This window comes from Bos indicus x Bos taurus, chromosome X (assembly GCF_003369695.1).
Source record: "Bos indicus x Bos taurus breed Angus x Brahman F1 hybrid chromosome X, Bos_hybrid_MaternalHap_v2.0, whole genome shotgun sequence".
Lineage (NCBI taxonomy): Eukaryota > Metazoa > Chordata > Mammalia > Artiodactyla > Bovidae > Bos > Bos indicus x Bos taurus.
In genome coordinates, this window is record NC_040105.1 from 11909840 (window position 1) to 11937281 (window position 27442).

At 42.0% G+C, this 27442-nt stretch overlaps 1 pseudogene; it reads right to left on the reverse strand.

Annotated features, from left to right (window-relative positions):
• Positions 1-10725, reverse strand: part of LOC113887631 — a 53831-nt pseudogene extending 43106 nt beyond the window's left edge.
• Positions 10726-27442: the final 16717 nt, after the last annotated feature.

Sequence of the window (27442 nt, forward strand, 5' to 3'; positions counted from 1 at the left end):
TTATAATTCGTAAGTGTCTGCTCTGTTGTCAGACACTTGCTAGGTGATCTCTCTCTCTCTCTCTCTCTCTATCCCTCCAGATTCTTACTACTTAGCAAGGGATGCATTGTACATGACTAAATTGCAAAGGAACTAAGTGACTTTTGCTAGAATTTTGACTCAGGACTCCCTTTAATCAAAGCTCATATATTTCCAGTATCTGTTGGGAAGGAGGACAATCTCAGAAATACCTGAGAATGGGAGGATGAGCCCACCTCTTTATCAACTTTTTTCTGCACAAACATTTAAAATTTGCCTAAATGTTACACTCACAAATCACTTGATTTCAAGAAGGGTGTACTCTTGACTTTCTCCTGTAGGAGGTACACCTGTTGGGTGTGACTCAGATTGACTTTTTCAGCTTGACTCCTTTCACAGCTTCTTTCATATATACACAATATTGGCATCACCTCAGAACAAGTTCTTCATACTAAGAAATGTGATAAAAGATTAATTATTAAGGACCAAGAGATATGTAAATATCAAATATAATAAAATCAAGTCAACCCACATGTGAAAAATTCTATTGAAATGAAAAACATGGATAATAATCTATAAATAAAATTCCAAAGTGTGATATCATAGGGGCCATTGGACACCCAGTTTCTGGGCTAGAAGACGGGGGTTGGGGCTCAAATGACAGCACTTCCCAATGTTGGCTACTGAGCAGCATAATTGAACTTGTATTCAAGGGGCTTTGAGATCATGTAGAAGTCAACAGATCTAAATTTTGTTTATTTTTTGTATTTTTACTTTATAAACAGAATGATATAGAAGAAAGGGGGCTTTGGGATTAGGCAGAATTTGATTCCTGGCTCCACCCCTTGCTAGCTGGGTGTTCTGGGGTAAGTCACCTAGCCTTTCTGAATCTGAGTTTCTTAAAATGAAGCTAACATTACCTACTTAAAGTCACTGTTTTCAAAATAATGACATATACAATCATTGTCTATGGATGCATAACTTAGTGGTTTAAAAAAACAATCACATTTATTATTCACAAGTCTAAGGTTGAGTGGTTCTTTTGATCTGGACCAGCCTTGGTCAATGTTGACTGGGTTCACTCATGCATCTGCCATCAGTAGGCAGGCCAGCTGGGCCAGGATGGTCTAGGGTGGCCTCATTCTCATGTCAGATGACTGGCTACCTGTTGGTTGGTATGAGAGAGTTGACCTGGCCACACGCTTTTAATCACTTAGCATGCTAGATTGGACTTGTATATACGGAAGCTGAGGAAGATTCTTAAAGAGCTAGTCAGAGCAAGACATGATACAAGTTCACATTCAAAGGTGGAGGAAACAGACTCCATCTCTTGATGGGAGAAGCTACAAAGTCACATCATAAAGAGATATGGATATTGGAAGGGACCATTTTTGCAGTCTATCACATGACCACTTTGAAAAATTGTCAGTATTTTCTAAAATTGAGCATGTGCATTCCTTTTGATCCAATAATAGCATTCATAGACATATACCTAAAAGATACATTCATATGAGCTCAAAAAAGATACACTGAAATGTTCATAGCAACACCATTCATAATAGCCCCAAACTGCAAACTACCCAAATATCCATTAGCTTGCCTATTTAGAATTACTATTATATTATTATTATTTACATTATGGTATTTCCATATCATGGAATACTATGTGCAATGAAAATGAACAAACTACAACTACATGCAATAATACAGATGGATAGTACAAGAATTATGCTGAAAGTAAAAAGCCAGACATAGAGAAGTACATATTCTCTGGTTCCAGCTACATAAACTTCAAAACCAGGCAAAGTCAATCTATTCTATTAGAAATCAAGGTAGTGGTTGGTTACCTTTGGGATAAGGGATTGGAAATGTGCAGAAGGCAGAAGAGGGTCCTCAAGGGTGCTGGCCATGTTTTGTTTCTTGATCTGGATGCTGATTAAACAAGTGTGTTCAGTCTTTGAAAATTCATTGAGCTGTACTCTCATGAGTTAAGCACTGTTTTGTATGCATACCTTATATCAATTAAAACGTTTCTAAAAGATAGCATATTTGAAGGTACCTATTCATAGCAGGCTCTCAAATATTTATCTTTCCCCTTCACATTCCCCAAACAGACTATGTTATGTGGTAACAATTTTCATTGTTATCTATTTAGCATGAAACAATCAATCATTTATGTGAATGTAAACAGGACACCCAAAGATAATTAAAACAACAGGCACACTTAAATCTTGTGTTTTTAAAATAACTCTTCTGCCTGAGATATGATATTGGTATTCAAAGGACTGCATCCAGTATGACTGGACAGAGTCTCAGTTGCCTTGATTCTTTTTGTTTGTTTGTTTTTTCCAGTAAGATCAGCAAGCGAACTCAGGGTTATACTCAGTTTTCAGGTGGTCAATGTCTTATGTCCATTCCTTTTTTCCTTACTCAAAAAAAATTGGAATGCAAGAAATCAAGCATAACTTTATTGCAGAGATAACTGTTCATTCTCTCTGATATATAGAAGAGGGGAAAATCAGTCCAGACTCTGAAGATACAATGATGAGCTAGACAGATTATATCCCTACTCTAAAGGAACATGACATCATTCATAGTGATAAAATACTTGCAAAATATCCACAGTTAATCAGAATAACGAGTGTATTTTGGCAGTAAACTAACAACTGCTAAATCAGAGCATGGCACTAAGTGAAGTGAAGTCGCTCAGTCATGTCTGACTCTTTGCGACCCCATGGACTATAGCCCACCAGGCTCCTCCATCCGTGGAATTTTCCAGGCAAGAATACTGGACTGGGTTGCCATTTTCTTCTCCAGGGTATCTTCCCAACACAGGGATCGAACCCAGGTCTCCTGCACTGCAGGCAGATGCATTACCTTCTGAGCCACCAGGAAAGCCAAATAATATAGTGTTAATCTGGATAGGGCTGGGTTTTGCTGTGGCAAAAATTATCTCCTCGGTTCAGAGACATGAAAACAATGAAGATTTCTTTCTTTTGCAGCATATTTTTCAACAGTTGACTGGGAATTTTGCTCTACTTTACTCCTAACCTAGGAACAGTATCAATCTGGAACACTGTATATCATCATAGTATATATAGAGAAAAGATGACAAACACACACTTGCTATTAAAGCTCCCACCTGAAAGTGACACATGTCATTGCAGCTCATATTTTGCCAGCCAAAGTTAGTTATGTGGCCATACCTAACTTCACATGGTTAGTGAAGTTCAAAACAATCATTCAGAAGAAGAGATAGCCAGACCATTGGGGAACAACCTTAATGACTACCATGTATTGTCAATGTGAAGGTCTTAAAATATTAAAATAGCTTTCTTTCATTCTTGGTCACCAAATATACTTTGATCCCTACCCTTCCTACCCAAAATATATCTTGATAATCACAAGAAGGAATGACTGATAATCTGAACATATATTAGCATAAATCTATCCTTGGAAGGAAAGTTACGACCAAACCTAGATAGCATATTGAAAAGCAGAGACATTACTTTGCCAACAAAGGTCCGTCTAGTCAAGGCCATGGTTTTTCCTGTGGTCATGTATGGATGTGAGAGTTGGACTGTGAAGAAGGCTGAGCGCCGAAGAATTGATGCTTTTGCACTGTGGTGTTGGAGAAGACTGTTGAGAGTCCCTTGGACTGCAAGGAGATCCAACCAGTCCATTCTGAAGGAGATCAGCCCTGGGATTTCTTTGGAAGGAATGATGCTAAAGCTGAAACTCCAGTACTTTGGCTACCTCATGTGAAGAGTTGATTCATTGGAAAAGACTCTGATGCTGGGAGGGATTGGGGGCAGGAGGAGAAGGGGACGACAGAGGATGAGATGGCTGGATGGCATCACTGACTCGATGGACATGAGTCTCAGTGAACTCCGGGAGTTGGTGATGGACAGGGAGGCCTGGCGTGCTGCGATTCATGGGGTCGCAAAGAGTCGGACACGACTGAGTGACTTATCTGATCTGATCCTGGTATTATTTAGAAGATGTCAGAGCTGGAAGAGACCTTTTCTAGGATATAGAGACTTTAATATTAGACTTTTATATTAGCATCTAGAGTCTTTTATGTTAGAGACTATGTAAGTCAGAGGCAACCTGTCTCGAGTCAGAGATATTTGTAGTAAAACCAGAACTTGAATCGAGTTTAATGCTTTTAATTCAGTGTCCGCTTTGTATGTAAAGGAAAGGAATTGCAGGTTGTGATACTGTCTGAAGCGTTTATAACTTTGGCTGAATTATATTAAGTCTTTGTCCATTCAATAAATATTTATTCAGCACTTACAGACAATGAACTAGATACTGTAGTAAATAAAAGATGAAACAGCCACAGAATCTACACTCAAAGAGTCAGAGGCTGGGAGAATAAACTAAGTAATGGGATAAGTATATTAAGAGTCACAGAGGAAATAGCAAAGGTCATTTTTGCCCTTGACAGGATTAACTGTTAATAATAGCTGGTCAAGAATTGGTATGTAAAGGTCACCTGATCTTTGACAAGGGAGCCCAAAACCTACAATTAAAAAAGGACAGCCTCTTCAAAAAATGGTGCTGGGAAAACTGGATATTCACATGCAAAAGAATGAAATTGGACTTTTATCTTACACTATACACAAGAATCAACTCAAAATGGATTAAAGACTTAAACATAAGACTTGAAATGTAAAACTCCTAGAAGAAGAGTAGGGGGAAAAGCTTCATAACATTGGTCTTGGCAATGATTTCACAGAAAATGGCAACAAAAGCACAGACAACAACAACAAAAACAACTAGGACTATATCAAACTAAAAAACTTCTGCAAAGGCGATAATCAGTGGGGTGAACACAACCTACAGAATGGGAGAAAATATTTGCAAATCATATATTTGATGAGAGATTAATCCTCAAAAAATTTTTTAAGAATTCCTACAACTTAATAGCAGAAAAATCCCCCAAAACAAACCAATGTAGTGGCTCAAAATGAGCTAAGGAACTGAACAGACATTACTCCAAAGACACACAAATGGCCAATTGGTATATTTTTAAAATGCTCAACTTCACTAATCATCAGGGAAATGCAAATCAAGACCACAATGAGATATCACCTCATACCTGTTAAAATGGTTATTATCAAAGAAACAAGATAACATACTAGCTTTGTAAAATAAGTTTGACAATTTTCTCTTCTTTTTTCTCTATATATCTGTGTGTATATAGATAGATAGATATAGATGGATAGATACATACATACATATAAATGTTTTGAAAATTTTGGGGGGCCAGTCTATTGACCAGAAATAAATCACTGCCCACATGTAATTGCAAGGGCATGTGGATAACAGAGTCAGGTGTGTATCCAGTAAGAAAAGAATACACAGATATTGATTTGCACTAGTGGTCTGCTACAGTAATTTATATTATTTTAGAAAACTTCCATTGCATCTACACTTTTATATTTATCGACGGAAATTTATTCACCAAATTGTTTATGATTTTTATAAATCTCCATTATCCTTGGTTATGTGGATATAATAGTGTTTGTTGACATATCCTCTCTTTATCCATATATCTGTCTGGCTGGAGGCTTATTATTAGTAATTTCTTTCATAAAGCTAGGTTTTTGTTTTGTTGAGTTTATTATTTTCTGTTTTCTGAATTCCTTTGCTAACATTGTGTTTTCCCTTTATTTTCTTGCATTACTCTATTCCTTGAGCTCTTCTGTTTGGAATCCTCAATGTTTCAAAAAGTTCTCTTTTCTTTCATAAAAAAGTTCTCTTTTCTTTCATACACTCTTTCCTCTATTTGTACCACCCCTGACGGAATTCCAGTTGAGCTATTCCAAATCCTGAAAGATGATGCTGTGAAAGGGCTGCACTCAATATGCCAGCAAATTTGGAAAACTCAGCAGTGGCCACAGGACTGGAAAAGGTCAGTTTTCATTCCAATCCCAAAGAAAGGCAATGCCAAAGAATGCTCAAACTACCGCACAATTGCACTCATCTCACACGCTAGTAAAGTAATGCTCAAAATTCTCCAAGCCAGGCTTCAGCAATATGTGAACCATGAACTTCCTGATGTTCAAGCTGGTTTTAGAAAAGGCAGAGGAACCAGAGATCAAATTGCCAACATCTACTGGATCATGGAAAAAGCAAGAGAGTTCCAGAAAAACATCTATTTTTGATTAATTGACTATGCCAAAGCCTTTGACTGTGTGGATCACAATAAACTGTGGAAAATTCTGAAAGAGATGGGAATACCAGACCACCTGATCTGCCTCTTGAGAAACCTATATGCATGTCAGGAAGCAACAGTTAGAACTGGACATGGAACAACAGACTGGTTTCAAATAGGAAAAGGAGTTTGTCAAGGCTGTATATTGTCACCCTGTTATTTAACTTATATGCAGATTACATCATGAGAAATGCTGGACTGGAAGAAACACAAACTGGAATCAAGATTCCCGGGAGAAACATCAATAACCTCAGATATGCAGATGACACCACCCCTATGGCAGAAAGTGAAGAAGAACTCAAAAGCCTCTTGATGAAAGTGAAAGTGGAGAGTGAAAAAGTTGGCTTAAAGCTCAACATTCAGAAAACGAAGATCATGGCATCCGGTCCCACCACTTCATGGGAAATAGATGGGGAAACAGTGGAAACAGTGGCAGACTTTTTTGGAGGGGCTCCAAAATCACTGCAGATGGTGACTGCAGCCATGAAATTAAAAGACGCTTACTCCTTGGAAGGAAAGTTGTGACCAACCTAGATAGCATATTGAAAAGCAGAGATATTACTTTGCCAACAAAGGTTCGTCTAGTCAAGGCTATGGTTTTTCCTGTGGTCATGTATGGATGTGAGAGTTGGACTGTGAAGAAGGCTGAGCGCCGAAGAATTGATGCTTTTGCACTGTGGTGTTGGAGAAGACTCTTGAGAGTCCCTTGGACTGCAAGGAGATCCAACCAGTCCATTCTGAAGGAGATCAGCCCTGGGATTTCTTTGGAAGGAATGATGCTAAAGCTGAAACTCCAGTACTTTGGCCACCTCATGCGAAGAGTTGACTCATTGGAAAAGACTCTGATGCTGGGAGGGATTGGGGGCAGGAGGAGAAGGGGACGACAGAGGATGAGATGGCTGGATGGCATCACTGACTCGATGGACATGAGTCTCAGTGAACTCCGGGAGTTGGTGATGGACAGGGAGGCCTGGCGTGCTGCGATTCATGGGGTCGCAAAGAGTCGGACATGACTGAGCAACTGATCTGATCTGATCTGGTACTAAAGAAAATTCCCAATCAGTTGTAACAGGGATTTTCCCCTGTCTAACTAACACAAGGCAAATATAGGAGGAAGTAATCTGTGGTAGCACCAATAATGATACAGAGCAGGACCCTGTGGGGCTCCTGGGTACAAAAGCCTTTCTGTGTCTACCATGTCTTGATTACACGAAATATGTTTGACCTTCCCTGAGTTCCAACCAGAAGGTTCAAATAGTTGCTAATTAGGGAAGGGAGGGGATGCAGTAACAAGGGAGGAACAGTCAAAAGAAACAATAGTGCAGCCTTGGGGCAGGGTCCTGGACCCCCCCAGTCAAAGCATATACAGAACAATGTATTTGAGCTGTTTTACATCAGTCCTGGGTGTTCATTGGAAGGACTGATGCTAAAGCTGAAACTCCAACACTTTGGCCACCTCATGCGAAGAGTTGACTCATTGGAAAAGACCCTGATGCTGGGAGGGATTGGGGGCAGGAGGAAAAGGGGACAACAGAGGATGAGATGGCTGGATGGCATCACCGACTCGATGGACGTGAGTTTGAGTGAACTCCGGGAGTTCGTGATGGACAGGGAGGCCTGGCGTGCTGCGATTCATGGGGTGGCAAAGAGTCGGACACGACTGACCGACTGAACTGAACTGAACTAACAGATAATGAAACCCCCACCAGGTGGGAGAAGTTAACTGCGTGCTGCCCACAAGCACTAGCACCACCAACCAATCAGAAGAATGCCCATGAGCTGACCACGCCCTCTTTGAACCATTCCTGTAAAACTCCTCACTATCCCCTCCAGGTTGGGACACAGTTTTGAGGGCAATAAGCTGCTGGGACCCCCCTTTGCCTGGCAAAGCAGTAAAGCTATTCTTTTCTACTTCCCCCAGACCTCTGTGTCTGAGATTTAATTCAGTGTCGCGGGCACAGAAGCCAGATTCGGCTTCAACAACACAAGGTGATTTTTAGACAGGAAGGCACTGATGTAAAACTTAGCACCGCCCCGCCCCCCGCCCGCCCCAAATAACTGGTAGCAAGAAAACACTCTTCAAGGATTGGGGCTTGTGGGTTTTTCTCTGGGTGAGAGAGATGAATGTAGAGAAATGGGTGGAATCAGTAAAAGTCATTAGGAAAGTAATTTCCAGTGATCCTGTAGCATTTAGAGTTCATTTCCTCAAGAGTGGCATTGCCTCAGTGCATCTTTCAATGCTGCTCATTCAGTCAGATCGCCCTTTTGAAAGGCAGTGGAATTTGCCCTTCTCAACACAACCCTCAGCATCTGGGGAAGTGGAGCTTGTCATGGCTGAGGGCTCGCTGGAAGGTTTACATGCAACCCAGTGGCAGGAATGCCGCTTGGAGGAAAGAGAACAGGAAGCTCAAGACCACAGCCAGTTAAAAATGCCTCCTCATTAGTAGCAATTAGCACTCAGTCATGCCTGGGAGATTGTCCCCATAAAGCAGGTCAAATCAATTACTGCCTGCCTCTTAGACAAAGGAGAAGACCATTGCAGATTGCTATGGCTAGTTCTGAGCTTTTGTGTCTGAGACCAGGAGAAGATTTGATGACACTTGAAAATCTCCTCCCAAGAGGAGGGCTTCCCTCTTTTCTTCTGTTCTGTGTGCACAAAGAAATATAGCTGCTGTCAAAAAAAGGCCTGTGAGCGTCTTGGAGGTTTTGGTTGCAGGAGAATTGGGGCCAACTTCAAGGATGCTGGAAACTTTGTGACTTTGTGAATGGATGCAGGGAGCTGGAGGGGCTTGCTTATGGTGAGAGAGATGGAAAGAGAAGGAAATTCACACGTGACATGGATGCTAATTCCCTTCCTAACATAGATACAAACCAGCTTGAAAGAAAATCAAAGAATTGATCGTTTCCCTGCTAATGGCTATACTGGTGACAGAGTTTTTGTCTTTTTAGGAGGTGATGGAGAAGGGTCAGCCAAGGTGCTTTTATGAGCTTCTGGGAAAAAAAGAAATATAAGTGCTGGCCAGGGCCCTGGTGTGGATTCTTAGCAGCTAGTGAATGTGCCCAGAGGCAGTCTCCGTCCTCTTGCACTGCTGGAGCCCAGAGAATAAAAAAGCAGACTCCTTGGGAAAGAGGAAGAGATCTCTGCTTTTTATGTATCATTTCATGTCAATAACAGTTTGAGTAATTTTCATTTGGTGTTCACAATAAGGTGCTCTCAATTAATATTACCTTGCATTTATATAGTTCATTTTATCAGATGATAAACACACTTTACAAGTGCCAAGAGCTGCTGTCCTGTAGAACAGCGATGCCCTAGATAATATAAAGCTTCTCTTCAGTTGCCCTCTGTCTCAATGTTCTGAGAAAATTCCCTAGGCCCCTGCCCCAAGTGCCCCTCGGAGGTGTCATTAGCTGGAATCAGGGTGGGAAGCTGCAGCAGGGTTATAAACTCAGGGCAGGAACACCCTGAGATGTGGCTGGGGTTCTACATCTGCCTCCTCAGTTTTACAACATCAAACCTCCTCCAAAACATTATATATATATATATATATATATATATATACACACACATACAATCTCAGGGGAAAAAAAAGGTGTTCTTGCTATGCTCTCTGAGTTTTATGACAAGTCCCTTCCTCTGGGCTAGATTGCAGTCCTGAAATCACTGCAGTACTAGAATTCATCAGCAAAAAGCTTCTAATGGCATTTCTCAAAATATCTGAGACAACCTGCAGGACAATCACTGAGGATGCTTATTAAAAAGCAAAAGGCCAGGTTCCTCCAACTCCTATTGAAGAGGAATCAGAGGGTAAGGGGTTCATATAATTCTCACATCCACCAAAGTCTGAGAAGTGCATGTTTGATTTCCTAGTGACATAAAGTTTTTCTTATAGTTAATAATACTGGGGCTATAAGACTTGATATATGCTCTGTGTGATTCCTTCATTCATGGTTTTTCAAATTCTTACTGTGAAGCACAAACCTTTTTTTGATGAACCTTTTTCTTTCTTTGGCCAGGGTTCCCAGGATGGAGGTGTTCCCAGCCTAGGTCAGGGCCTGGGGTAACCAAGAGGCTAGAGGAGTTAAGGCTCTAATCACCACAAGTCATGGAGATTTCCATAGGAAGAACAGAAATCGAGACAGGCGAGGTATGGAGTAATGGGCTAAAAGCTGTGGTTGGGAATCCAGTCAATTAAGTCAAGACACCAACATCTTGAATGCACTCATATGAAAATGACCATAAGCTTTCCAACAAGGCTCCCTAAATGCAGACTTCATAACATGGATGGGGTGAATGGACTTCACCAATGACATTTGCACCGGCCTCTTTCACTGTTCTGTCAACACCCTTAACAGCATCAATACCTGTATTGTTTACCTGTTTATCCATGCAGCTTTCATCCACTCAGCCAGCAGGTGTTCTGAAGATCCCACTATGCTCCAGGCACAGAGCTCTGAGATGAGGACTCAAAGATGAATAATTCCTGCACCTGAAGGATATCAGAAGAAAACAGATGGATGGATGAGAAACCAAGGAAATGTGCAAGCTGTTCCTTCCTCCACCTTCATTTTACTTCCATCACAGCCACCTCTGAGTGTATTCCAGTGGGAATCTCATCATCAGTCAGAGCAACCCACAGGCGTGACCTTGAGTCCACATCTTACCTCCCTAGACCCCGAGATCTTTATCAGCCATCTCTCTAACTCTCTTCCACTGGTTCCCCAAGCATCATGTTGGCATTTGTTCTCTTCCCTTTCTCTATTTTTCATGACCAATTTGGACCTTGCTTGTCCTTTTCCCCATTTTCACTCTGGGTGCACCCTTCCAACACTTCCTACCTGATCTTTAGAATTTCTTTTCTCCTTGAACTTATGTGGAGATTTTGCTAGGTCAATTCAAGCTGCCAAGTTCCATTTTAATTTGCTTTCTCTATTCACATGCAGTGGTCATTGCACGGGTGGAGAAAGTCATGAAAATGTACCGGCTGGGACTGTTCCAAACCTATCCTCTGTGGCCTCCACTTGGCCCTTTCAGTGGCTCTGCTGTTCTTTTATTTATATTTCCTTTATGGCTTTTGCGGACATTTTCTTCACTTCTCAAGGTCTTAGCCTCACTCCTGTCTCCCTTACTCAGAGCAGGCAAGCTTGTCTCTGGTGTTCTGTAGACCATCCAGAAGACTCAGCTGAACTTTCCGATTCCCCCTCCTCCCAGTCATGATATTCTTCACACTGCTCCAAATTTCTGTTTCTCGTTAAGTCACACGTTTTGTCTGAACAACTCATCTCATCCTTTCAAGACTAACTCTTGCATCTGGGTTCAATGAAAGAAAATGTCACATTCAAGTAATTTTTGGAAGTCAAGTTTATTTTACTCCTCCTTTGGGGGATTTACATGGCACATTAGCATATTAAAAGCTTTGAGAAGCGGTGCAGTAATAAAAATGTTTAATTTTGTTTAAACCAATGTTTCTCATTAACTATAGAACCCTTTATTTGAGCAACACCTATTAATACTCTGGGTAACTCATTTTGAGAAACATTCCTTGAACATAGATTATAGAAGCTTGAGAACTTGTTTTAATAATCTTTTCATCCTATCTCCGAGTATAAACCCCCTTCCCTGTGGCCTGGTTTCTTTTTACAAATAATTGATCTTCAATAAATGTTTGCTTCAATAAATGAATGAGTTTATTCATTTAATACCGAGTATTTATTAGGCAATTATTGTGTTCTAGACAATGAAGTTCAGTGATGAATAAGACAGAAAATCACTTGCCCCCATCAAGCTTCCTTTTTAGTGGAGGAGAGCAATTGTAAAGAGATAGATGAGTAATGTCAGGTGATGATAAAATGCTTTGAAGAAAAGTAAAGTGGTGAAATAATGTAGAGAGGGACTTGGATACGATTTTAGATGGAATGGGGGTGTCAGGAAAGACCTCTTTATAGTTGTGACATTTGAACTAAGGCTTGAATAAGGTGGACTAGTAAGATCTTTGAATATGAAGAATTCAGGTAGAGGGGAAAGCAAGTGTGTGGAGGTTTTAAAATATGTCCACAGATTCTTTCATATCCTCTCCTCAAGAGATGGAACCTACTTTCCATTCCCATGAGTCCCAAGCTGACCTACTGACTTATTTTTCACAAAGAGTATATGGCAGAAGTGATGGTTGTGCTTGCTGAGACTGGTCTGAAATGGCATTGCAGATTTCTTCCTGACTTTTCTCTTGGATCACTTGCTCTGGAGAAAGCCAACTGTGAAGTTGTAAGGACACTCAAGCAGCTCAATGGTATTATTTCTTCCATTCTCATCTGGCTTGATTTATGTATTATCCTGAATAAAATGAGATTATTCAGTCCTCCTAAACTCCACTTGGTTGGTACAATCTCTTCTGTTGAGCCTACTTCAGCCTGTGAAATAAAATCACCCCAAATCCGAAGTCCTTTTGAAGCTAAGGAGATAAATCTGTGTTGTGCTGGCAGAATCTGAATTGAAGGGTAAGCAAATAGCAGCAAGGGATTATAAATCCCTGCTTGCCTCAACTATAAACCAATCTGTCCACAGTGAGAAAGCATTTAATAAAGGGTTTCATTGTACTGGAGGAAATGGAAAATTATACTCCATGAGTGCATGGTCTGCCAGCAACAGCCTGGAACCAGCAGCATGGGCGCCTTTTAATAGTTTTTAAAAATCAATAACCTTAGTCTTTTTAATTAAATTGCTGCAAGTGGGAAGAACACTTAATTACAGCTTCTATCCCTTCATAAAATGTTCTCCATGAAGAACTAGTGTAATCTGATTTGGATCCTTCCCAACCAACATACATATATATTTTTCATTGTATTAGTGGGCTGAATTCCACATTTTTAGTGGCCTAGAAATAAAAATGAGAATAAATTGGGGAAAAAAATAACAAACTGAAAGCCTACCTAGACAGCATCTGTGACATCATAAATCCCAACTTGGGCGCTAAGGAGAGGATGGAAAAAAAAAATCAAGATTTCAAGTAGCAGACACAGCACATCCTGTTCCTATTCTAAGCAAGAGCCAGCGAGAATTGGCCAATGTCCAATCTTGGGAAGGCACCTAGAGATTTTTAATATACTGGTGAGAGTAGTGGGCGTTTTCAGGGATAAAATGCTAGCATGGTGCTTCTAAATATATCTTTAATGCAATGGAAGTCATCTCTTCAGTTACTCTATTTTAATTAGATCCTCTCCTCTGTTTATTTCTTATTTGTGCTGCTTTCTTTGTATTTTTCTCATCCTCCTGCTGTCCTGGGGGCTCTTCCCCGTTAACACAGGCAGTGATGCTCAGTGGTACTGACAGGTTGCCAGGCCGATGTTGCTTCTCGCCCCTGGAGCCCAGTTTACACCAGCCCCCCTGCTCTGATTCATGATCTAGAAAATTCCTTCAGCTCAGGTAGGACAGAATTTACCCTGAAAAGAAGCTGTGCATAGCTTAAAGACTTTCCTATTCCTTGTTCATGATTTTCTAAAGCTACAAACCTGAAGGTAAAGTAATATAAAACCTTCAAACTTAAAAAACAAAACAAAACAAAAAACCTTCTTTATCTTACACATGAGCTAGTTCAATGTCAAAGTCCCTTGCTGTGCTATTAGGTGAGGAAATAGCATATGTGGTGGGGAGGTGACCCTTTCTTTGATTGCTATGCAAAGTGATGGCTTTCTGCGACTTGTGTGAGAAACCCAGGAAGCTATTAATAACACAGGTTCAACAAGCTCAGTAAGTAACTTTAGACACATACTAGCAGTTTTATATAAAATCAAATATTGTTGTAGATGAGCTGAGGAACATGGATTGAATATCAATCTTACTATATATAAAGTTGCAGCATCATCAACCAGAAATAGCACATAGGACATGGCAGCTAACCCTTGCCACTACCTCAGCCCTCCTCATTCCAGAAGACATGCTTCATCTCATGAAAGGTGAGGCCAATTATCTTGTCTTATTTTACTATTTAAGGGCCAGTCTTCCCAACCTACAAGCCCCTAAGTAGGCTCACAGGAAAAACACTGAGATGAACTGGTCATAAAACGCATCCTAGAAAGAATACTCACAGACATGAAGACTCTAGCTTGGAAAAGAACAACCTTATAACAATACGGGAGGGCTGATTTTTCTCACTCCACAAGTATCAGAAGAAAGCTATTTGACTAGTAGTGAAGGATTGGTTCATGCCACAGAGAAGTCCTCTGAATGTGTCTACACTAGACAGGTGGGGGACAGGGCCACTTGACAGGGCCTGTTTTGCCAGCAAAGCTCACCCTCAGCTAATGGTTAGAAGAGGCCTCTCCTGGCCTGACATTTCCTTCTGTCCTCAACCTTCTGCAGCTCCCATAGTTTTGCCATATTGGGATTGAGTTGGGATCAGTCTCTCGCTTTTGTATTGAGTTGGCAAAAAACTTCATTTGGGTTCTCCCTGAAAGAAGTTTTTGGCCAACCCAATAGATCCTTTGAAAGAATCCTTATTGATAATATTATAGAGGACTATTTATTGTGATGAGATTTGGATTTTTCTCTACTGGCATTTCTCTGTCACTCTTTCCTGGAAATAGATCATGTATCTCTTACTTGGCAACTCCCCCAAAGAGAGGTATCTGGGTGAGGAGTCACCATGATTACCTAACTGCCCTTGAAATTTGTCAGAATCTGGATTAGACAGTCTTGTACAGGAGTGATCCAGTGCACTTCCTCTGACTGAAATATTGGCCAAAATTAGTAACTATCAATTATAATTGACTTAATGGGAAGGAAGGGGCTGATCTTCCCAAAGCACAGGTTCCTGGGAGGGAGTCCAGATGCTATGGAAGATTTCTTTTCAGAAACAAAATTTTTAGTTAGGAACAAGATCATACTTGCAAAAGTCAGAGGAAGAAGGAAATAGGAAAAGTATTGGCCCTTCCAAGAAATTGTACATGATGAAATTCAGAGCATGCCATCTGACACAAATCTATTTTAGATACCTTCTGGAATTCTGTGGTAGGTGATTGGCTCTGTAGTCAACCTTTTGTGTATCAGTCGCTCAGTCATGTCTGACTTGTGGCAACCCCATGGACTGTAGCCCGCCAGGCTTCTCTGTCTATAAAATTCTCCAGGCAAGAATACTGGAGTCGGTTTCCATTTCCTTTTCCAGGGGATCTTCCTGACCCAGGTATTGAACCCAGGTTTCCTGCATTTCAAGCAGATTCTTTACCATCTGAACCACTAGGGAAGCCCATAGTCAACCTTGCCATGACTAAAAAGCATGAGCTGTTCCCCTTTCTTCATACCTCCATCAAACCCCACCAAACACACATTTCTTAGAACACTGGTTAGGATGATCAACTTGTTTTACTTTGCCTGGGACTTTCCGGGTTTTAGCACTGAAAGTTTCAAATCCTAGGAAGCTCCTCAGTCCTATGCAAACGGGGATGGTTTGTCCCCCTACTTGTTTGTACAATAGAGTCACCTGAGTAGCTTTGAAAAATCATGCCACATTCCAGACTGACAGCATCAGAAACTGTGGGGGTAGATTGGAAAAGAAGAAGTAAAACTCTTACTATTTGCATATGACATGATACTATACAAAGAAAACCCTAAAGATGCCACCAGGAAATTACTAGAGCTAATCAATGAATATAGCAAAGTCACAGGAAACAAAATTAATACACAGAAATTTCTTATATTTTTATACACTAATAATGAAAAATCAGAAAGAGAAATTAAGGACACAATCACATTCACCATTGCAACAAAAAAGAATACAATACCCAGGAATAACCTACCTAAAGAGACAAAAACCTGTATGCAGAAAACTATAAGACACTGATGAAAGAAATCAAAGATGACACAAACAGATGGAGAGATATACCATGTTCCTGGATTGGAAGAATTAATATTGTGAAAATGACTATACTACCCAAAGCAATATACAGATTCAATGCAATCTCTATCAAACTACCAATGATATTTTTCACAGAACTAGAACAAAAAATTTCACAATTTGTACGGAAACACCAAAGACCCTGAATAGCCAAAGCAATCTTGAGAAAGAAGAATGGAGCTGGAGGAATCAATTAGCCTGATTTCAGACTATACGACAAAGCTACAGTCATCAAGACAGTATGGTATTAGCACAAAAACAGAAATATAGATCAATGGAACAAGATAGAAAGCCCAGAGATAAACCCATGCACCTATGGATACCTTATCTTTGACAAAGGAGGCAAGAATATACAATGGAGAAAAGATAGTGCCTTCAATAAGTGGTGCTGGGAAAACTGGACAGCCATATGTAAAGGAATGAAATTAGAACAATTCCGAACACCATACACAAAAATAAATTCAAAACGAATCAAAGACCTAAATGTAAGACCAGAAACTATAAAACTTTTAGAGGAAAACACAGGTGGAATACTCTTTGATGCAAATCACAATCACAGCAAGATCTTCTATGACCCACCTCCTAGGGTAATGAAAAAAACAAAAAACAAATGGGACCTAATTAAACTTAAAAGCTTTTGCACAGCAAAGGAAACTATAAACAAGGTAAAAAGAAAACCCTCAGAATGGGAGAAAATAATAGCAAATGAAACAACTGACGAAGGATTTATCTCCAAATTATACAAGCCGCTCATTCAGCTCAATACCAGAAAAACAAACAACCCAATCAAAAAGTGGGCAGAAGATCTAAACAGACATTTCTCCAAAGAAGACACATATATGGCTAATAAACACATGAAAAGATGCTCAACATCACTCATTATTAGAGAAATGAAAATCAAAACTACAGTGAAGCATCACCTGACACTAGTCAGAATAGCCATCATCAAAAAACCTAAAAACAATTAATGCTGGAGAGGGTGTATAAAAAAGGGAATCCTTTTGCACTGTTGGTGGGAAAGCAAATTGATACAGTTGCTATGAAGAACAGTATGGAGATTCCTTAAAAAAACTAGGAATCTCCTGTGATCCAACAATCCCACTCCTGGGCATATATCTTGAGAAAACCATAACTGAAAAAGATACATGTACCCCAGTGTTCATCACAGCACTATTTACAGTAACCAGGATGTGGAAGCAACCTAGATGTCCATCGATAGATGAGTGGATAAAGAGCTGTGGTACATATACACAATGGAATATTACTCAGCCATAAAAAGGAATGCATCTGAGTCAGTTCTAATAAGGTGGATGAACCTAGAGCCTATTACACAGAGTGAAGTGAGTCAGAAAAAGACAAATATCCTATATTAATGCACATATATGGAATCTAGAAAGATGGTACTAATGAACCTATCTGCAGGGCAGCAATGGGGACACAGACATACCACAAGTCTATTCTCTATGTCTGGGAAGGAGGAGAGGGTGAGACGAATTGAGAGAGTAACATTGAAACATATACTTTACCATATGTAAAACCATATAGCAAGTGAAAATTTGCTGTATGATGCAGGGAGCTCAAATCTGGTGTTCTGTGACACCCTAGAGGGGTGAAATGGGGTGGGAGGGAGGTTCAAGAAGAAGGGAATATATGTATACCTATGGCTGATTCATGTTGATATATGGCAGAAACCAACATAATATTGCAAAGCAATTATCTTCCAATTAAAAATAAATTTAAAAATAGAACTCTGGGGTGGGACCCAGGTAACTCCAATGAACAGTCAAGATCAGATGCTGAGGCCTTCTTTGTTAACTTTTACTGTGCTGAACAAGAGCCTCCAAAGATAAAATGACAGAGATATATTTACCTTTCCTATTTGACTTGTGACAAATGGTGTCTGCATTATAACTAGATTAAATTTATCAAGAGTATTTTCTTCGTTCCCAAGATTGAAGACCACTTTGTATGACAAAGCCATTCCCTGAAGAAACATTGATTATAAAAATGAGGAGTCCCTCAAGAGCTAGCAATATTTGTCAGAACTTTGGAATGCCACCCTCCCTTCCCAGTCTTGCTATCTTTCAGCTTGCTGAGATGAGAGACTCATTTGGAGCTTCTCATTTCAAGTATTGGTCACCATTTACGGGCTCTCAGCAGCTTGCTGCCTTTCGCTGTCTATGAGATGATTACTAGTGAAAAATGTCCCTCGCCCTAGTTGTGTTACATCATTTTTTAAAGACGTTGTTCACTTAACCTGAAACATTTCCAAAAGAAGATAATAGTATAATTTCTGCTAATAGCAAGGAGGAGGACAAGTGTGGAGGGGTCCTCAGCAACTCTACACTCCTTTCCTTTCCTGTTTTTTTTTTTTTTTTTAAAGTTATCTATTTTCAATATAGTAGTGTGTTCATCCCCACTCCCAGTTTATCCCAAATCCCAAACTCCCAGTTTATCCCTCTCCCCCATCCTTCCTCCCTGGTAATCATAAGTTCATTCTCTAAGTTTATGAGTCCATTTCTGTTTTGTAAATAAGTTCATTGATATCATTTTTTAGATTCTGCATATAAGTGATATCATATGATATTTGTCTTTCTCTGTCTGACTTACTTCACTTAGTATGATAATCTCCAGGTCCATCCATGTTGCTGCAAATGGCATTATTTCATTCAAGTGGCTGAGTAATATTCCACTGTAAATATGCACCACATCTTCATAATCCATTCAGCTATTGGTGGATATTTAGGTGTTTCCATGTCTTGGTTATTTTGAACAGCACTGCAATGGACACTGGGATGCATGCATTTTTTCAAAGCATGTTTTTCTCTGGATGTATGCTTGATGAAGGTGAAAGAGGAGAATGAAAAAGTTGGCCTAAAGCTCAATATTCAGAAAACTAAGATCATGGCATCAGGTCCCATCACATCATGGTAAATAGATGGGGAAACAGTGAAAACAGTGGCTGACTATATTTCTGGGCTCCAAAATCATTGCAGATAGTGATTGCTGATGCTGCATTGCTTCAGTCGTGTCCGACTCTGTGCAACCCAATAACGGCAGCCAACCAGGCTCCCCTGTCCCTGGGATTCTCCAGGCAAGAACACTGGAGTGGGTTGCCATTTCCTTCTCCAAGATAGTGATTGCAGCCATGACGTTAAAAGACGCTTACTCTTTGGAAGGAAAGTTATGACCAACCTAGACAGTATGTTGAAAAGCAGAGACATTACTTTGTCAACAATGGTCTGTGCAGTCAAGTCTATGGTTTTTCCAGTGGTCATGTATGGATGTGAGAGTTGGACTATAAAGAAAGCTGAGCGCAGAAGAATTGATGTTTTTGAACTGTGGTATTGAAGACTCTTGAGAGTCCCTTGGACTGCAAGGAGATCCAACCAGTCAATCCTAAAGGAAATCAGTCCTGAATATTCACTGGAAGGACTGATGCTGAAGCTGAAACTCCAATATTTTGGCCACCTGATGCAAAGAACTGACTCAGTGGAGAAGACCCTGGTGCTGGAAAAGATTGAAGGCTTGAGGAGAAGGGGACAGCAGAGAATGAGATGGTTGGATGGTGTTCTCACCGCCTCGACGTACATGACTTTGAGCAAGTTCCAGGACTTGGTGATGAACAGGGACCCTGGTGTGCTGCAGTCCATGGGGTTGAAAAAGTCAGTGACAACTCAGTGACTGAACTCAACACGGCATGGCTCATAGTTTCATTGAGTTAGACAAGGCTGTGGTCCATGCGATCAGTTTGACAAGCTTTCTGTGACACTGGTTTTCATTCTGTCTGCCCTCTGACAGATAAGGATAAGAGGCTTATGGAAGCTTCCTGTTGGGAGAGACTGACTGGGGGGTGGGGGGGAACTGGGTCTTGTTCTGATGGGCGGGACCATGCTCAGGAAATGTTTAATCCAATTTTCTGTTGATGGGCGGGGCTGCCTTTCCTCCCTGTTGTTTGACCTGAGACCCAACTAAGGTGGAGGTAATGAAGATAATGGCCACCTCCTTCCAAAGGTCCCAGGCAGGCACTGCTGCACTCAGTGCCCCCGACCGTGCAGCAGTGCGCTGCCGACCCACGCCTCCACCAGGGACTCCTGGACACCCACGGGCAAGCCTGGGTCCGTCCCTTGTGGGGTCCCTGCTCCTTTCTCCCGGGTCCTGGTGCACGCAAGGTTTTGTTTGTGCCCTCCAAGAGTCTGCTTCCCCAGTCCTGTGTAAGTTCTGTAATCAAATCCCACTGGCCTCCAGAGTCAAATTCCTTGGGGGTTCTCAGTTCCCTTGCCAGATCCCCAGGTTGGTAATCTGTTGTGGGTCCTAGAACTTTCTTAACAGTGCGAGAATTTCTTTGGTATGATTGTTCTGCAGTTTGTGGTTCATCTGCTCGGGGGCTCTATGGTTGGGGTTAATGGCGACCTCCTCCAAGAGGGCTTATGCCACAGGCTGGGTGACCAGGGCTCCTGCACCCAGAGCCCCTGCCCCTGCGGCAGGCCACTGCTGACCCACTGTCCCTCCACAGGAGACACTCAAACAGAGTTCTGGCTCAGTCTCTGTGGGGTCTCTGAGCCCTGCTGTGCACAAGGTTTTGTTTGAGCCCTCGAAGGGTCACTGGTGGGTATGGGATTTGATTTGAAACGAAATTTCGCCCCTCCTAAATGACAGTAAAGGAATAAAAAGAAAAGATATGTTCTTATTGACAAAACAGGAGAGCAGGAAACAGCAGCCAAGTAGGGACAAGGGCACTTTAATGCTTCAGAACCCTGGAAAGGCTCAGGAATTCTAAGCTATCTCTGAAGGTTGAGGAAAAATTGATATCAGAGTGGGCATCTAGCCTGTCTGCTACAGTTTAGAACAAAACGAAGAAAGAGCCGTGTAAGCATATTATGAGTTATAGAAGCAAACAGATGAAACTGCTAACGATTTAAAATGGTTGTTTCTGGGAAGTGGGAACTGGGATCGGAAAAAGCAATTCTGGGTTTTGCTCTTCTGAGAGCCTTGTGTCACTTGGCCTTTAAAATTAAATTCTGTAAGCAATTATCCTTCAATTAAAAAATAAATTTTAAAAACAAGTAAATTTCTTTTTTAAAACAAAACCAAATGAAAATATTAAGTATATACAAAACACAGATTTTTTTTAAGTTGCTTTTGAAACACATTTGGGAGTAAAGGTATGCAAATACTGTAGATAAGAATGTAAAATCATAAAATCTTTCCAGGTGACAGGTGGGTAATATGGATCAAAAATTTCAATGTGTGGAACATTTAGTCCAGCATTTTCACTCATGGAATTTGTTCTGAGGAAGTAATTGGACAACCACTGCTTTGAGTATAAAATAGAAAAATTGGAAACTATCTACACGCCCAACACCAGAATTTTGATTTGAACAAGTGATGGTTCCTCCAAACAGTAAAATTATATGCAAATACTTTAAACGATGGATTGCACACGTCCCAGACGCTCAAAAACTCTAAAAGCCTGAAAACAACAAGAGTGCTGGGCATGTGAAACCGCGAAATGTTGATATAGTGCTGTTGAGTGTGCACTGCTACAGTCTTTGGAGAAAAAGCAAAAATTGGCATTACATAAATGAAAAGTTAAATATACACCTTGGTCAGCAATTCTCATAGGGAGTCTAAAATGACTCCCATGAACTATACAGTGCATGGAATTCTCCAGGCCAGAATACTGGAGTGGGTAGCTGTTTTCTTCTCCAGGGGATCTTCGTGACCCAGGAATCGAACCCAGGTCTCCTGCATGGAAGGTGGATTCTTTACCAGCTGAGCTACCAGTGAAGCCTGACACCGTCTATGGATTTTTACAAATACTACATCCTGGGGTGGGAAGGGGGAGAACAGAACAAACACATCTACCTGCATAGGTTTACTAACTACCTCCGTAAGTTTATGAACCAAGGAAACGAACCTATACGAATAATGCAGCTATGAAAGTTGACTACCACTAAATCCAGTAGTAATAACTGTGGATTAGGAAAAAAAAAAAAAAAAAAAAAAAAGGTGGCTCACATGGTAAACAATTCGCCTGCAATGCAGGAGACTCGGGTTCGATCTCTGGGTCGGGAAGAGTCCCTGGAGAAGGGAATGGAAACTCACTCCAGGATTCTGGCCTGGAGTATTCCACAGACAGAGGAGCCTGGCAGGTTACAGTCCATAGGGTGGCTAACGGTCCCACAGGACTGAGTGAATGACACTACAGAAAACAAAGCACAGCCCAAAGACAATTACACCTGCGACAGAAATGTGGGATCACGCAAAAAGAGTTCTCCTTTTCCCAGGTGGCTCTCTCTCTGAAAGTCGCTCAGTCGTGTCTGACCAGAGCCTGTCTGGCTCCTCTGCCCATGGGATTCCCCAGACAAGAATACTGCAGTGGGTAACCATTCCCTTCTCCAGGAGAGCCTTCCCCAGGAACTGCCTGGGTCTACCACATTGAAAGCAGGCTCTCTAAGCCATCAGGGAAACTCTAATCAGCAAAAAAAAAAAAAAAAAAGAAAAAAAAGAAAGAAAAGAAAAAGAAAAGAAAAGAAAAACAAACCTGTCTGCCAATATCCGAGGCCTGGGTTCCGTCCGTGGGGAGCGAAAAATCTGGCTGGTTTATTTGCTCAGCCATGTCCAATCGGCCATCCTGTCTTCCCCTGAAAAACCCCATGGTGGTTTTATGGACATTGGGCTTCCCTTGTGTCTCAGCTGGAAAAGAATTTGCCTACAATGTGGGAGACCTGGGTTCCATCCCTGGGTTGGGAAGATCCTAGCAAAAGAGGAAGGCTAACCACTCAGTAGTCAGGCCTGGAAAATTCCATGGACTGCATAGTACATAGGGTCACAAAAAGTGGGACACGACTAAGCGACTTTCGCTTTCAACTCACCAAAGGCCAAACCGGCAATCTGAAACGGTAAACACACAAGCTTCAAGAATCTAAAAAAATCGCCCGAAATCACTTATTTTCCAAGTTCTACTTTTCTACACAATATCGGTCTTATTTAAGCTCATAAGACCTCCAAAAACCACTGGCAAATGTAAAATTTCTTTCTTTCTTTCTTGGTCCTACTTGACTTAGTCTGCACGGCAATACTAGAGTTTAAGCTCAAGATATCGGACTGTGCCTGGGCACGTACTGATGAGGAGAAGCTCACACCTAATACACTGAGGATGAGAAGCAAAAAAGGGTAAGTCCCCGTGAAGAGGTTGTAGCAGATCTCTTCACATTAGTGGACGAAGGCTCATTCTTCGAAATAGTATGTTTAAAGGAAATCTACGATAAATTCAAATAATACATTGAACATACTGCGTGCAGTGCATTCTGGCTATGCAAATAAACGCTGAGTCCCCACCCACGAGATTCACGCCTTTGCCACCCCGGCTCCCGCGAAGCCTGCTTCCAGTCCCTTGATGCCAGGCCCCTGACTCCATGTCTTCTCGACGCTCTCCGTCTGATTTCTTTCAAATAAAGGATTTTCTCGATGGCTTAAGAAAATTATATGGGAGTGCTGTATTTGACACAGAAAAGGCTCACTATAATGTCAAATGAAACAGAGTGCCCTGAGTGCACAGTCGTGCCAAACTATTTGCGACCCCATGGACTGTAGCCCTCCAGGCTCCTCTATGCATGGAATTCTCCAGGCAAGAATACTGCAGTGGGTAGCCATTCCCTGGTAGCTATACCCAAGTGGGTAGCTTCTCCAGGAGATTCTTCCCCAGGAGCGAGCCTCCGTTCCCCACACTGTAAGCGGACCCTTGGAGAAGAAAATGGCAACCCAGTCCAGTACTCTTGCCTGGAAAATCCCACGGACAGAGAAGCCCGGTAGGCCACAGCCCATGGGGTCGCGCAGAGTCAGACACGACTGACTGACTTCACTTCGCTAGATAAACACACGTAGAAGTCTTAACTGATGCAGGCATAGAAAAGTGGTTTCACTTTTTAAATTCTGCTTTTCCACACAGCTATAGTTAGCCTTGTTTAACACAAGGCCTCCAAAAATTGGGAGAGTTCTGGTAGCCCTTGCTTGGACCTACCCGGCCGAGCCCTCGGTAAAACACCAAGAGCTCTTGCAGGGTAGAAGCAAGGGTAAGCCTAGCTATACCACGGAGCCCCTGAACATACTGACTACCTCATAGCCACTCCTAACACTGTGAGGGTGAGGAGCGTCAAGGGTAAGTTCGGGTCAAGAGTTTGCAGATCTTCTCACGGAAGTGGATGAAGGCTCATTCTTCGAAATACTACGTTTTAGATAAAATTATGATAGTTGAAATAATAAATAGAAACTACATTGCGCGCAGTGCATGCTGGTTATGCAAATGAAGGTTGAGGCCCCGTCCCCGAGATTCACGCCTCTCCCCGCCCCAGCTCCCATGAAGCCAGCTTCCAGTCCCTTGTTCCCAGGCCCCTGACTCCATGTTTTCTCCTCCTGGACACTCTGGGTCTGATTTCGTTTGAATAAGGCTTTTCTTGACGGCTTAAGATAACGATATAGGGGCGCTGCATTTGACACAGAGAAGGTTCACTATATTGTCGAATGAAATAGAGTGCCGACCTCCAGGCTCCTCTGTCCCTGGAATTCTCCAGGCAAGAATACTGCAGTGGGTAGCCATTCCCTTCTCCAGGAGATGCTTCCCCAGGAGCGAATCTGGGTCTCCCACTTTGTAAATGGACTCTTTACTGTCTAGGCCATCAGGGTGACTCGAATCACCATATTAAAAAAAAAAAGTGACCGCCAAAATAGGAGGGCCCGGATCCGTCGCTGGGTCGTGAAAATTGTCCAGTTCATTTGCGCAGTTCTGTCCGACCGGCTTTCCTATCCGTCACTAACTCCCGGGGCATGCTCAAACTCATGTCCACCGAGTCGGTGATGCTATCTAATCGTTTTACCCAAAGTCGTCCCTGTCTCCTCCTGTCTTCCATCTTTCCCAGCACCAGAAACATCTCCCAAAGACCCATTCACGACTGTGAGAACCTTACTGACCAAAGACCAATCAATCTTACTGACCAATCAACCTGACGTGCCCCCAGAGAAATCTGTATGTAGGTCAAGAAGCAATGGTTAGAACCGGACATGGAACAACAGACTGGTTCCAAAGCGGGAAAGGAGAACCTCAGGGCTGCGTGTTGTCACCCTGCTTATTTAACTTTTATGCAGACTACATCATGCGAAATGCCATGCTGATGAAGCACAGGCTGCAATCAAGATTACCGGGAGAAACATCAATAACCTCAGATATGCAGATGACACCACCCTTATGGCAGAAAGCGAAGAACTAAAGAGCCTCTTGATGAAAGTGAAAGAGGAGAGTCAAAAAGTTGGCTTAAAGCTCAACATTCAGAAAACGAAGATCATGGCATCCGGTCCCATCACTTCATGGGAAATAGATGGGGAAACAGTGGAAACAGTGTCAGACTTTATTTTTGGGGGCTCCAAAATCACTGCAGATGGTGACTGCAGCCATGAAATTAAAAGACGCTTACTCCTTGGAAGGAAAGTTATGACCAACCTAGATAGCATATTGAAAAGCAGAGACATTACTTTGCCAGCAAAGAGGTCCGTCTAGTCAAGGCTATGGTTTTTCCTGTGGTCATGTATGGATGTGAGAGTTGGACTGTGAAGAAGGCTGAGCGCCGAAGAATTGATGCTTTTGAACTGTGGTGTTGGAGAAGACTGTTGAGAGTCCCTTGGACTGCAAGGAGATCCAACCAGTCCATTCTGAAGGAGATCAGCCCTGGGATTTCTTTGGAAGGAATGATGCTAAAGCTGAAACCCCAGTACTTTGGCCACCTCATGCGAAGAGTCGATTCATTGGAAAAGACCCTGATGCTGGGAGGGATTGGGGGCAGGAGGAGAAGGGGACGACAGAGGATGAGATGGCTGGATGCATCACTGACTCGATGGACGCGAGTTTGAGTGAACTCTGGGGTTGGTGATGGACAGGGAGGCCTGGCGTGCTGTAATTCATGGGGTTGCAAAGAGTCGGACACGACTGAGCGACTTAACTGAACTGAAAAGTTAAATATACACTTTGATCAGCAATTCTCATAGGGAGTCTAAAATGACAACCATAAACTATAGAGAGCATGGAAGTCTCCAGACCAGAATACTGGAATGGGTAGTTCTCTTCTCCAGGGATCTTTGCGACCAGGACTCGAACCCAGGTCTCCTGCATGGAAGGTTGCTGTTTTACCAGCTGAGCGGTATTCCAGGGAAGCCTGAGACCCTCTACAGACTTTTACAAATATTACATTCTGGGGTGGGAGGGGGGAGAAGTGAACGAACACACCTACCTACATAAGTTTACGACCTACCTCCCTAAGTTTGTGAACAAAGAAAACGAACCTATATGAATAATGCAACTATGAAAGTTGAATACCACTAAATCCAGTAGTAATAACTGTGAACTGCTGCTAAGTCGCTTCAGTCGTGTCTGACTATGTGTGACCCCACAGACGGCGGCCCACCAGGCTCCCCCGTCCCTGGGATTCTCCAGGCAAGGACACTGGAGGAGGTTGCCATTTCCTTCTCCAGTGAATGAAAGTGAAAAGTGAAAGTGAAGTCGCTCAGTCCTGTCCGACTCTTAGAGACCCCATGGACTGCAGCCTACCAGGCTGCTCCGTCCATGGGATTTTCCAGGCAAGAGTACTGGAGTGGGGTGCCATTGCCTTCTAGGACTAAAAAAACAAAAAACAAAAGACAAACCGTGGCTCACAGAGTAAACAACTTGCCTGCATTGCAGGAGATGCGGGTTCGATCCCTGGGTTGGCAAGATACCAGAAAAGGGGAAAGCTAACCACTCCACTATACTAGCCTGGAAAATTCCACAGACTGCATAGTACATGGGGTCGCAAATAAGTCGTACACGACTAACTGACTTCCACGACCAAACCCCGAAATCCGAAATGGCAAACGCAGAAAGCTTCAAAGCCTAAAATAATCGGACGAAACCAGTTATTTTCCAAGTTCTACTTTTTAACACCAAAATATTGGTCTTGTTTAGTCTTACAAGACCTCCAAAAATTAGTTGGGAAAGCAACGTTGTCTTTCTTGGTTCTACTTGACTTAGTCTGCACGGTGGTACCGGAGACCAAGCTCAAGTAGGACCAAGAAAGAGAGTGTGGATACCGGACCGGCTCTCGGCACGGACGGTTGGGAGGAAGCGCACTCCTAATACACTGAGGATGAGAAAGAAAAAAAAAAACAGTCCCAGTGAAGAGGTTGTAGCAGATCTTTTCACCTTAATGGACGAAGGCTCATTCTTCGAAATACTATGTTTGAAGGAAATTACGATAAATTCGAATAATAAATTGAACATACTGGG